This window comes from Mustelus asterias, chromosome 4 (genome assembly GCF_964213995.1).
Source record: "Mustelus asterias chromosome 4, sMusAst1.hap1.1, whole genome shotgun sequence".
Taxonomy (NCBI): Eukaryota; Metazoa; Chordata; class Chondrichthyes; order Carcharhiniformes; family Triakidae; genus Mustelus; species Mustelus asterias.
Genome location: NC_135804.1, coordinates 139597928 through 139611040, shown reverse-complemented (window position 1 = coordinate 139611040; position 13113 = coordinate 139597928). Strand labels below are relative to the sequence as shown.

General features: G+C 44.6%; 1 protein-coding gene across 4 annotated transcripts in view; it reads left to right on the top strand.

Moving 5' to 3' along the window:
• The first annotated feature begins 2821 nt into the window (after window positions 1–2821).
• mtm1 (myotubularin 1) overlaps window positions 2822–13113 on the top strand; it is a 113365-nt gene continuing 103073 nt past the window's right edge. The window contains exons 1-2 of one of the 4 annotated variants that reach the window (XM_078211797.1): window positions 2823–2917; window positions 7270–7337. The gene's annotated coding sequence lies outside the window, so the exon portion shown is untranslated. Of the gene's footprint in view, window positions 2918–7269; window positions 7338–13113 lie in introns of all 4 variants that reach the window. The other 3 variants (XM_078211798.1, XM_078211796.1, XM_078211799.1) reach the window with 3 other exon arrangements.

Genomic DNA, 13113 nt, shown 5'->3' with positions numbered 1-13113 from the left:
GATGTTGCCTGGATTGGGGGGCATGCCTTATGAGGATAGGTTGAGGGAGCTTGGTCTCTTCTCCCTGGAGAGACGAAGGATGAGAGGTGACCTGATAGAGGTTTACAAGATGTTGAGAGGTCTGGATAGGGTAGACTCTCAGAGGCTATTTCCAAGGGCTGAAATGGTTGCTACGAGAGGACACAGGTTTAAGGTGCTGGGGGGTGGGTACAGAGGAGATGTCAGGGGTAAGTTTTTCACTCAGAGGGTGGTGGGTGAGTGGAATCGGCTGACGTCGGTGGTGGTGGAGGCAAACTCGTTGGGGTCTTTTAAGAGACTTCTGGATGAGTACATGGGATTTAATGGGATTGAGGGCTATAGATAGGCCTAGAGGTGGGGATGTGATCGGCGCAACTTGTGGGCCGAAGGGCCTGTTTGTGCTGTGGCTTTCTATGTTCTATGTTCTATGCCATATGCCTTCTTCACCACCCTCTCCACCTGTGCTGCCACCTTTAAGGATCTGTGGACTTGTACACCCAAGTCCCTCTGTGTGTCTATACTCTTTGATGGTTCTGCCATTTATTGTATAGCTCCCCCTTACATTAGATCTACCGAAATGCATTACTTCGCATTTATCTGGATTAAATTCCATCTGCCATTTCTCTGCCCAATATTCCAGCCTATCTATATCCTTCTGTATTCTCTGACAATGTTCATCACTATCCGCAACTCCAGCAATCTTCGTGTCGTCCGCAAACTTACTGATCACACCAGTTACATCTTCCTCCAAATCATTTATATATATCACAAACAGCAGAGGTCCCAGTACAGAGCCCTGCGGAACACCACTAGTCACAGACCTCCAACCGGAAAAAGACCCCTCCACTGCTACCCTCTGTCTTCTATGGACAAGCCAGTTCTCCACCCATCTAGCTAGCTCACCTTTTATCCCGATTTATATTTGCATGCCTGGATTTAATAAAAATGTATATAAATGTTATGGACTCCTAATAGTGACACTGAAGGTTTTGAAAAATAAAGCCATCTTTTCATATTGTTGTTTTTTTTAAAGGGAGGAGGTGTGATGACACTGTGCCTTTAAGAAATGTATTTATATCATGTTTCTAGTAAGGGGTATGTTTAAAATTCAGCTCTGTTTACACGGTGCCGATTGTCTGCACCAGGCAGCTCACATGCTGAGAATGTAGTAGATGCATTTTTGTTTATTTAATTTTTCTCCTGGGGTTTCAGAGTAGGGTTTTGATCAGGCTGGTTGACAAGAGACAGATTCATCTAGGAGGAGCTAAGCTTACAGGAAAAACAAACAGTTCCTGCCTGGTCCTGAAAGAAATAAGAGGGGTCTCTGTCCCTCTCTCTCCACAGTTGTTCAAAGGCTCTAGGATTGTTAACACATAAAAACACATACCCTGTCTTGTTTGCTAACTGATTTTGAAGCAGAGTTTAAGGGCTAAATTTTTGGCCGCACTCGCCCCAAAAGCGAAAAACACCACCTGAAGTCAACAGACCTTTTTTATGGTCCGCTCCCTGCCCACGACAATTCGCGTGACAGGCGGGATGAGAAAATTCCCCCCTTAAGTCTATTAGAGGAAAATTGCTTAAATTGGAACTAATAGAGATAGGTTAGCAGTTAAGAATTGTATCTTGTCATGTTTAAGTATTTCAACTAGTAAAGTTAAGATAATTCATTTGATATAGTTAAACTGTATTATTAAATAAAGTTTGTTCTGGTAACAGCTTCATCGTGTGTCAATAAAATCAGACTTGGAGTGAAACAAACATCGTTTCCTCACACGAATGGCACAATAGAAAAACATTTGAGGTCTAGTTGGGCTTCATAACACACTTTGGGGTTTCTGCTCTGGTACCCGAACAGAGTTCACAGAGTTATGCAGAAATAAGTAAGAACAATTGCTTTCTTAAAGTAGTTCACCTTTCTAAACACCAGATCAAACTGCAATGATCAAGTATTTTTGTTTACTGCTGGGCAATTGACACAGGTGACTATCTACTCCTTAAACAACAGGAAAGCAACTGTAAAAGTAAATCTTGTGGTTCATGGTCGAGTGGATACCTGATGTTCACAGATGCTGATAAGCATTTCTAGATGAAGTACTTGTCTTTACATAGCACAACCACATGACAGCCTGAACGGGATTTCTCGGGTCTGTTCGATTCGGGTGCAAACCCTACTACGGCTGCCAACTCTCGCGAGAAAGCCATAACAGGATCCCCGCCAGGGAATGAGTCAAACTTCAGAATGAGATCTTCCCTGCCCCTTCTGGTAACACCCCAGCAAGGGCGTGAAACTGATTTCCATCATTTAAATATATATGCAGAATGGCTTTATGCCACAGCACCCAGCTTCATCGTACGTTCCTTCCCTCTGTCAGACCCGCTGAGTTTTTCCAACATTTTCAGTTTTTGTGTTGCATTTGCTGATCAGCCATGACCATAGTGAATGGCGGAGCAGGATTAACGGGCCGAATGGCCCACTCCTGTTTCTATTTGCTATCTTTCTAATGTAAGGATAAATGTTCAAAGAAAACGACAAAATAAAAACAATCTTTCTTAATGTGCCGATCATTTTCTTTTTTTTCTCTGCAAGGCTGCACACAGCAGTGTCCTGGGGGAATTAGCCTTCAATTGCTGGAGACAGTAGGCCCATTCTTGGAGGGTTGGTAACCCTGGCTTTCCAGTGATGACAGGGCAACAGGGCCAGCCAGCCAGCCATGCCCTGGAGACTACAACTCCCAGAGGTCTCCGCGGCGGCGGCGGCGGCAGGGCGCGTGCGCAGTGCCGAGCGGTCAGGTGATGCGGTCGGCGGAGGAGGAGAGGAGGCGGTGGCGGCGGCAGTGGTGGTGGAGGAGGAGGAGTGAGGCGGCTCCGGGCTGGTGAGACTCCCGTTCGGCCAGAGCAGGTAATGGCTGTTCCCCATTCTTGTTAAACTTCACTCGGCGGCCGCTTGACTGGTTACACACGGTTTTGTTTAGGTCGAATGCATGTTTAGAGGGCAGTGTGGATGGTTGGTGCTGGGTTATAGGGTTATAGTCAGCTCTGGGGCCTGTGTGCACTCACCTCCCTCCCTCATACCCCTGTGTGTGTGTGGGCAGGTGTCAAAGTTAACAACATCACAAGACTAAGGCATTAAATCATCAGAGAAACTGGACAAAGAATACCCCTTAGGTGGATTGGCCATGCTAAATTGTCCCTTTCAGTGTCAGGGGTTTAGCAGGGTAAGTACACGGGGTTAAGGGGATAGGGCAGGATTGTTGTCAGTGCAGGCTGGATGGGCTGAATGGCCTCCTTCTGCACCCTAGGGATTCTATGATTCATCTACTGTGCACGTTTTCTGTAGATGTGGGGTGGCTGACGGTGGTTAGCACTGCTGCCTCACAGCACCAGAGACCTGTGTTTGATTCCCGGCTCGGGTCACTGTCTGTCTGGAGTCTGCACGTCCTCCCCGTGTCTGTGTGGGTTTCCTCCGGGTGCTCCACTTTCCTCCCACAGTCCAAAAGACGTGCTGGTTAGGTGCATTTGGTCATACTAAATTCTCCTTTGGTGTACCTGAGCAGGTGCTGGAGTGTGGCAATTAAGGGATTTTCACGGTAACTTCATTGTAGTGTTAATGTAAACCTACTTGTGACAATAAATAAACTTTAAACTTTTCTCAGTGGCTGATATATATTCCCTCCACTTTCTGGGTTGGCACAGTTCTATTAAATGTGAGAGAAGGCTAAATGTCAATTTTGTTTTTGGTTGATTGTGCTTTTGACAATCTGGCATACATTATATTTATTTATTCCTTGTGGTTGGGCTCTTTTTGTCTACTTGTTATCAGTTCAGGAGTATTGAAGCCTAAATAGGGTGTTTATTTTAAAACTGTCACAGTGTTGTGGCAGTTTATCCATAATTGTAGCTATAAAAAGCATTGTTGATGTTTAGGTGTGATATGCATGCCTTAAAATGGCTAACATTCAGCACACCAAAGGCTAATAAGGTGTTTGAGAAACACAAAAGCCCTACATATTCTAACATGTGGGATCCAGCAAGTTTTGGCTGCTTTGCTTTGGTTTTTGTTTTTAAAGTGTTTAGGATAAGGGACTACTGTTGTATTTTTTAAATAAAAGTGGTGTTTGCAAGTTTTAATGATTTTTGCAACGAAATCACTCCTGTACTGAGGAATGGTGGACTGGATGCTGGTAGTAATGCTGTTACTTCATAAGTTCTTTCTCCAAGCCGGAGGTGAGCCATTCCATCATAGGCATCACAGATCACTTACATGATCCAATATATGTGTATATGTCTTGATGATCAAGATGGGCCGAATGGCCTAATTCTGTTCCTATATCTTATGGTCTTACCAAGAGCAGGAAATCCAGCTATTTTTTTCCCCTTGGCTTCTCGGCACCGAGGTCAGTCATTGAGTCCCAGCTGCTCCCTGGATGAGATCAGCTGAATCTGCAGAGTTGGGGTCAACCTTGTGGTCTCCTTGCTCTCTGGTTGCATACCACACAAGGCTCTTCATTTTCCAACCAAGCTAATTGAGGAGCTCCTACAATATCTAAGATTGTACAGCTTTGATCCATCGACTTGGAACCATTGGATGTTGGAGCATTCAAAAATCTGTTGAGGTTGACTTTGAAGGATTTGATCAGGTTAAATATAGGGTCTTGCATAAATGACGTTTTTCTTGCTTTGTCTTTCCTGCAAAATTATTGCTTACGCTTTCAAATAAGATAAGGACATAAGTTAAATTCTCTTAGCATTACAGAGCTACAGACAAAGCTACACTTTGCTGTGGTCACTGTCAAATACGTTGTTTCCGAATGCTCGTGTGTTGTGTTTTCAGTGTAGTGAATGCGAATCATATGAGCAACATAAAAGGCGGCACGGTGGCACAGTGGTTAGCACTGCTGTCTCTCAGCACCAGGGACCCAGGTTTGTTCCCAGTTTGGGTCACTGTGTGAAGTTTGCATGTTCTCCCTGTGTCTGCGTGGGTTTCCTCCGGGTGCTCCGGTTTTCTCCCACAGTCCAAAGATGTGCGGGTTAGGTGGATTGGCCATGCTAAATTGCCCCTTAGTGTCAGGGGGACTAGCTAGGGTAAATGCATGGGGGTATTTGGTGGCCTTACAAATTTGGTGGAGATTTTTGAGGAAGTGACAAAAACGGTTGATGAAGGAAGGGTTGTGGATGTTGTCTATATGGATTTCAGTAAGGCATTTGACAAAGTCCCACATGGCAGGTTGGTTAAGAAGGTTAAGGCTCATGGGATACAAGGAGAAGTGGCTAGATGGGTGGAGAACTGGCTTGGCCATAGGAGACAGAGGGTAGTAGTCGAAGGGTCTTTTTCCAGCTGGAGGTCTGTGACCAGTGGTGTTCCGCAGGGCTCTGTACTGGGACCTCTGCTATTTGTGATATATATATAAATGATTTGGAAGAAGGTGTAACTGGTGTAATCAGCAAGTTTGCGGATGACACGAAGATGGCTGGAATTGCGGATAGCGAAGAGCATTGTCGGGCAATACAGCAGGATATAGATGGGCTGGAAAATTGGGCGGAGAGGTGGCAGATGGAGTTTAATCCGGATAAATGCGAAGTGATGCATTTTGGAAGAACTAATGTAGGGAGGAGTTATACAATAAATGGCAGAGTCATCAGGAGTATAGAAACACAGAGGGACCTAGGTGTGCAAGTCCACAAATCCTTGAAGGTGGCAACACAGGTGGAGAAAGTGGTGAAGAAGGCATATGGTATGCTTGCCTTTATAGGACGGGGTATAGAGTATAAAAGCTGGAGTCTGATGATGCAGCTATATAGAACGCTGGTTAGGCCACATTTGGAGTACTGCGTCCAGTTCTGGTCGCCGCACTACCAGAAGGACGTGGAGGCATTAGAGAGAGTGCAGAGAAGGTTTACCAGGATGTTGCCTGGTATGGAGGGTCTTAGCTATGAGGAGAGATTGGGTAGACTGGGGTTGTTCTCCTTGGAAAGACGGAGAATGAGGGGAGATCTAATAGAGGTGTACAAGATTATGAAGGGTATAGATAGGGTGAACAGTGGGAAGCTTTTTCCCAGGTCGGAGTTGACGATCACGAGGGGTCACGGGCTCAAGCTGAGAGGGGCGAAGTATAACTCAGACATCAGAGGGACGTTTTTTACACAGAGGGTGGTGGGGGCCTGGAATGCGCTGCCAAGTAGGGTGGTGGAGGCAGGCACGCTGACATCGTTTAAGACTTACCTGGATAGTCACATGAGCAGTCTGGGAATGGAGGGATACAAACGATTGGTCTAGTTGGACCAAGGAGCGGCACAGGCTTGGAGGGCCGAAGGGCCTGTTTCCTGTGCTGTACTGTTCTTTGTTCTTATAGGGATAGGGCCTGGATGGGATTGTGGTCGATGCAGACTTGATGGGCCTCCTGCACTGTAGGGTTCTATGAAACTAACAAAGTTGTTTAAATCTGGGTTTAAGATATGTGAATATATGTCCAAGGAATGGAACCGGGGCCTTCAACCTTCCCACTTGCTGCACATGTCTGTAACCTCTCGCTTTAGGGCAGGTGGTATAACTGAGTATTTAAAATATCATGAGCTGATAGCTTGCAATAATGCATGTTGATGTACAGTTTCGTAAGGTGTTTGCCACGGCTCAGTTGGCAACGACCTTGCATCTGAATCAGACGGTTAAGTGTTTGACCCCGCTGCGCACATGAGCACAAAATCTAGGCTAATATTCCAGTGCAGTAGTGAGAGACCGTCTGATTCAGATGCAAGATTGTTGCCAACTGAGCCGTGGCAAACACCTTACAAACACCCATCGAGCCTGCACCGACCACAATCCCATCCAGGCCCTAACCCTATAACCCCATGCATCTACCCTAGCTAGTCCCCCTGACACTAAGGGGCAATTTAGCACGGCCAATCCACCTAACACGCACATCTTTGCACTGTGGGAGAAAACCGGAGCACCCGGAGGAAACCCACGCAGACACAAGGAGAACATGCAAACTGCAATTGGAGGTGCTGTCTTTTGGATGAGGTGTTAAACCAATGTAGAAGCTTGTTGTGTGCAATTTGACTTGTGTTTCCTGTGTCACAACTGTGACTACGCTACAAAGTACACATTCCTAGGCACTTAGTTGCCTGTGAAGTGTTTTGCAATTCAAGTATTCCCTCATCAGTTAATGCAAATTTCTGTGATTTAACTTTAGGTTTTATTTACAATTTGTTTTCCTTTCCAGTCTTTCTAATACATTCTTTATCAATTTTTAGCCCTTTCAGTGTCTCAACTACCTCTTCTACTATGACTTTGGCAGCATCTTCTTCCTCAATGAAGTCAGGTACAAAGTATTCACTTAGTACTTCAACCATGTCCTCTGCCTCCACTTCATAAAGAATGTTGAGGAAATCTCAACTCCCTATAAAACCTGTTGAGGCTGAGAACCTGCAAACTCAGACTGATAGATTTTTTTTGTTACCTGGGGGTGTTGAGGGTTATGGAACCAAGGCGGCTAGACAGAGTTGAGATAGAGATGTATTAGTGATGCCCACCTCTTGAGGGAGATGCTTGTCGTGCTATTGCACTAGTAATGAGAACACAGCCATAATCAAAATAATGCAAACTCTTGATGTTTCTGAGAAAGATGCTGGACACTGTATGGTGTACCATCCAGCCCTTTCTACTTTTCCCATGTTTCACTTGCATTAGATCAGACTGATTGTCTGTCCTTCAAGTACGGGAGAGTTTGTTTCCAGTTAACAGCAGATTTGAGATCTAATGAACATGTTCAAATCTGTTTTTGTGCTGAATAAGATAACATGCCTGAAACATCAGAACATGTCTATTCTTTCTCTAGATGTAGATTTTGTTTATATTTCCAGTAACTTCTGCTTTAAATTTATTCTGCATGTATGACCCTAAAACCATGTTGGTCTGTTGCTTGATTGAGTGTTTTGAAGCTTATTTAATTCTTGTCTTCACCTACATGCTGTCCGCACATACATGCTTTTATTGTCACAGAATAATAAGTGATGGGAAGCCAGAAATCAGAGTGATCTAAAATCTTTATTTCATCATAGAAACCCTACAGTGCAGAAGGAGGCCATTCGGCCCATCGAGTCTGCACCGACCACAATCCCACCCAGGCCCTACCCCCACATATTTACCCGCTAATCCCTCTAACCTACACATCCCAGGACTCTAAGGGGCAACTTTTAACCTGGCCAATCAACCTAACCCGCACATCTTTGGACTGTGGGAGGAAACCGGAGCACCCGGAGGAAACCCACGCAGACACGAGGAGAATGTGCAAACTCCACACAGACAGTGACCCGAGCCGGGAATCGAACCCGGGACCCTGGAGCTGTGAAGCAGCAGTGCTAACCACTGTGCTACCGTGCCGCCCGTGTGGCCACTTTTTCCAATATTCTGATTCAGGGGCACGGAGACCAGTTTTGCAATCATTGCAATCAAAGCTATCATTGCCAAGGCTAAGATCAATTAACTCCATACTGTCTGGAGGTAGAAGTTGAGACCTCGCCCTTTGTGTTACTCAGGTTCTTATTTTTCGAACCAGCCACCGCATTTTATGTTTTTAATTGAAACTTCTTGCTTTGCACCCAAAGAAAAGTGACATTACAAAAGTAAAAGTTGGCCTTTACTTCCAATAAACCAGTAAGAATCAAAAAATAAAAAAGCATCTGAATCATAGAAATCATTTCTATGATTTCTATGATTCAGATGCTTTTTTATTTTTGATTCTTACTGGTTTATTGGAAGTAAAGGCCAACTTGCATTTTGGAGAAGAAATGTGGACAGGAAATACTTTTATTGAGAGGAAATACCAAAGATGCTGGAGAGCTGGAAATACACAGCAAACCAATCAGCATCTGGAGCGAAAAGGTAGGTTCGGATATTTTGTGTTTGTACCTTCATCAGAATGTTCTGAAGGGCTGCAGCTCCTGTAGTTTCACAAACTCTCTCCTCTCTCTCCAGATGTTGACTGACCTGTGTATTCCCACTTGTTTGCTTTGTATTGTGCTTTCCTTTGTAAAAAGGCAAAAATAGTTACAGGCTCCTGTGGCCAAACAGCTGTGCAAACCCTAAGGTGAATAAATCACAGACTGGGTAAGATGCAGCTGGATTCCAAAGGCAATAAGAAAGGCAGCTGTCAGAAGCATAGCACACATCCTCCAGAAATCACTGTATTCTACAGAGGTGCCTGAGACCGGGAGAAAGGCAGATGTTACTGCAATTTATTTTAAAAAGGAAACAAATGTCACCCGGGAAATTATAGGCCAATGAGTCTGTTGTCCGTTGTGGATCAAGTTATGGAAGCCCTGATTAAAGGTGCGGTCAGGGAGCTTCTGGATTTCAACAAAAGCACAAACGATAAGTAATATAAATTCCTGAAGGGGGGAGGTCTGTCAAATCTAACTTGTGGGCTTTCTTTTGAGGGTATGAGAAAGGAGCTTGATAGGTAAGGCATTGGATGTTATGTACTGGATTTCAACAAAACCTTTGACACAGAGGCTCTGGAAAAGTGAGTGCTGGAAAAAAAGAGTATGAATCAGTAAAATTACCCTTAGATTGATTTGTGATTGGATGGTGGGAAAAGGATTGTCATCTGTCTGGGAGAATGCTTCAGTGCCATCCCACTGGGAGCTATTTTGGCATCTCTTCTGTTTTGATATTGGAACAAGCAGTGTCTAAATTTGGAGATAATACAAAACTAATGAAGGTGGTAGACTGGATAACGTAAAGGAGGGTTTGGATATCCTTGGAAAGTGGAGAGAGAGGTGGCAGGTAATATTTAGCGCAGAGAAATGCAGAATGGGTATGAATTATCCTCATCAGCGCAAAGGATGGTGTGGCATTGAGGTGTGCGACCTTGAACGTTCCCAGGACTGCTCTCGGCCTATGGAGAGTTAGTGGAACTCAGCTGGAATACGGACAATCTTGGGGTTGGCCACACTGGCCTGAGATGTGGGAGGGAAGAAATATCTGTGTCCTTGCTCCTGATACACGAAACCACACCACAGTATCTGTCACTGTCTTTGGAAAGGGCAGAAAAATGGTGGAAACAAGATCTTCATGTGACAGGGGTATGACTGTGACGCAGCTAATTTATGAAGACTAAGTAGATAGGTTGTTTTGGATGTTGTGCCTGTCTTGGTATTTTTGGACAGTCGCAGTAAACTGTTCATTCTTTGAGCTTACTTTGCACTGTTACTTGCTGCCTGTAGATACACATTTCAGACCTCGACACTTCAGGTGTGCAGGCACTGGTAAGGACAGTAGTAAGTTTAAACAAAAGTTGTTGAAGAGTGAATAGTAGTTTCTAAAACACTTTCCCCTAAATTTTACTTTAGAAGAAACAGTTCCAACATAGGAACAGGAGTGGACCAAAGGATGTGAGCTGTCACGTTAATTCTGAATTTGTTTAAAATTATAGCATGACTTGCAGTATTAATCCAATCCCAAACAACTCTTGTACAATAGCCACAGTGCCCTAGAGATTATTTTATACCATTAGAACCATTGCGTCTAACAGCGGATATTACCCATGTGATTTCCCCAGAATGACAGAACTGTGATATTAGGATTTCAAGCCTCATTAATTGTTTGTAATATGCCCTGAACTAGAGATCTGTCCATCATGGGAAGTCATGTTCTCAGGTTCATAACTTGCACTTGGAGAGAGTTCAGTCCTGACCTGGGCCAGCCTGATCACATGCTAAATAATTGATTTAACCTCCACATGAATGAAAAAACAACAATTCTCGTTTACTGTCTATATTCTAGAAGGGGCAGTATGCTTCCCCTTGTATTTGTATGTTGTGTTAGTTATAATTAACTTTTTCAGAATATGTACATGGTAAGGGGCGGCACGGTGGCACAGTGGTTAGCACTGCTGCTTCACAGCTCCAGGGTCCCGGGTTCGATTCCCGGCTCGGGTCACTGTCTGTGTGGAGTTTGCACATTCTCCTCGTGTCTGCGTGGGTTTCCTCCGGGTGCTCCGGTTTCCTCCCACAGTCCAAAGATGTGCGGGTTAGGTTGATTGGCCAGGTTAAAAATTGCCCCTTAGAGTTCTGAGATGCGTGGATTAGCGGGTAAATATGTGGGGGTAGGGCCTGGGTGGGATTGTGGTCGGTGCAGACTCGATGGGCCGAATGGCCTCCTTCTGCACTGTAGGGTTTCTATGAGTTATTCTATGAGATTTCTGAGAGTTGGGTGGTTTAAGGTCCAGAGCCTGTGTGTGTCAAAGGGAAGTGGTGGAGTATTGTCACTGGATTAGTAATCCAGAGAACCGGGGTGATGCTCTGGAGACCTGGGTTTGGATTAATCACCATGGCAGATGGTGAAATTTGAATTCGGTTTTAAAAAAAAAAATCTGGAATTAAAAGTCTAAGGATGCCATAAAAACCACTCCCATTGACTAATGTTCCTGAGGGAAGGAAATCTGCTGTCCTTACCTTTTCTGGCCTACATGTGATTCCAGATCCACAGCAATGTGGTTTACTCTTAATTGCCCTCTGAAATGGCCTAGCAAGCCACTGAGTTCAAGGAGTGGGCAATAAATGCTGGTCCAGTGATGCCCACATCCTAAAAATGAATTTTAAAAACTCATGTCTTATGAGGCACACAGGGCAAGTGACCAGTCATCAGTGAATGAAGTTCCAGTTGTTCGGATGGTCTTATCACATCTGTCCCCATATTGGTACACAAACCTGATGTTACAGAATGTAAAAGTTTGATTTGATTTATTATTGTCACATGTATTGGTATACAGTGAAAAGTATTGTTTCTTGCACACTATGCAGACCAAGCATACTATTCACAGAGAAGGAAAGAGTGCAGAATGTAGTGTTACAGTCATAGCTAGGGTGTAGAGAAAGATCAACTTAATGCAAGGTGGTTCCCTTCAAAAGTCTGATGGCAGCAGGGAAGAAGCTGTTCTTGAGTCGGTTGGTATGTGACCTCAGTCTTTTGTATCTTTTTCCCGACGGAAGAAGGTGAAAGGGAGCATGTCCGAGCTGCGTGGGGTCCTTAATTATGGTGGCTGCTTTGCCGAGGCAGCGGGAAGTGTAGACAGTGTCAGTGGGTGGGAGACTGGTTTGAGTAATGGACTAGGCTTCATTCATGACCCTTTGTAGTTTCTTGAGGTCTCGGGCAGAGCAGGAGCCATACCAAGCTGTGATACAACCAGAAATAATGCTTTCTATGGTACATCTGTAAAGGTTGGTGAGAGTCGTAGCTGACATGCCAAATTTCCTTAGTGCTTATTTAAGGAAGGTAGCCGTTGAGCAAATTTCAGATGAGGTTTGTCAAAACTTTAAAATGAATTTCAAAAAAAAGTATTAAGAAAATATGACTGAGCAAAAATAAAGAAATGTCATAGCAAGAAATTAATTTTATAAAAATAAATAATAAAATGACCTTAATGTGGGAGGGTCAGAGTGTGCCATTTTCAGAGTGTTCGCTCATTCTCCCTCACTTACTGGGTGTGTGTGTGTTGGTGTGTGATGAGGGAGAGTGAGAACCTGAGACTGGGAGTAAGGCAGACAAACTCTCCCTTCCTCCCACCCATTCACCCAATCTCCCACACAAGTCTGTCAATTTCTTCCCCATCCACCCACTCACCTCTGACCGAGGTCTCACTCCTGGGCCTCGCAGCCTGCCTCTCCCAGGGCCCCCGGCACTTTGGATCCTGAGGACTGGCAGTCTTGTTCCCTGCTTCCCTGGCACTTGTGTTCCCTGCTGTCTCCCCTAAAAGAAAACCACTTTCCAGCCTACTCACCACCACTGATGTTCCAGTCAGAATCTGTTACTTTCCCAAATTTGCTGCTGAAAGGCTCGCAGCAAACACGCAGGAGGGGAATGGGCTATGATTGTAGGAATAGCTCTTTGCAGAATCTTCCACTTTGACTTAGCTGTTTGACCAGCATTTTGAAAACTAGCTCTGGAGGCCACATAGAATGGTTTCCAATGCTGCATTTGGCTCACAGGCTGCTGGACAAGTCTGGTCTATCCCATTTAGAAGCCTCCATTGTTAACATTCTTAACCATCCATCTTAGTTGCTTAAAACTTTCATTCTTTTCTGCAAATGGCAGTA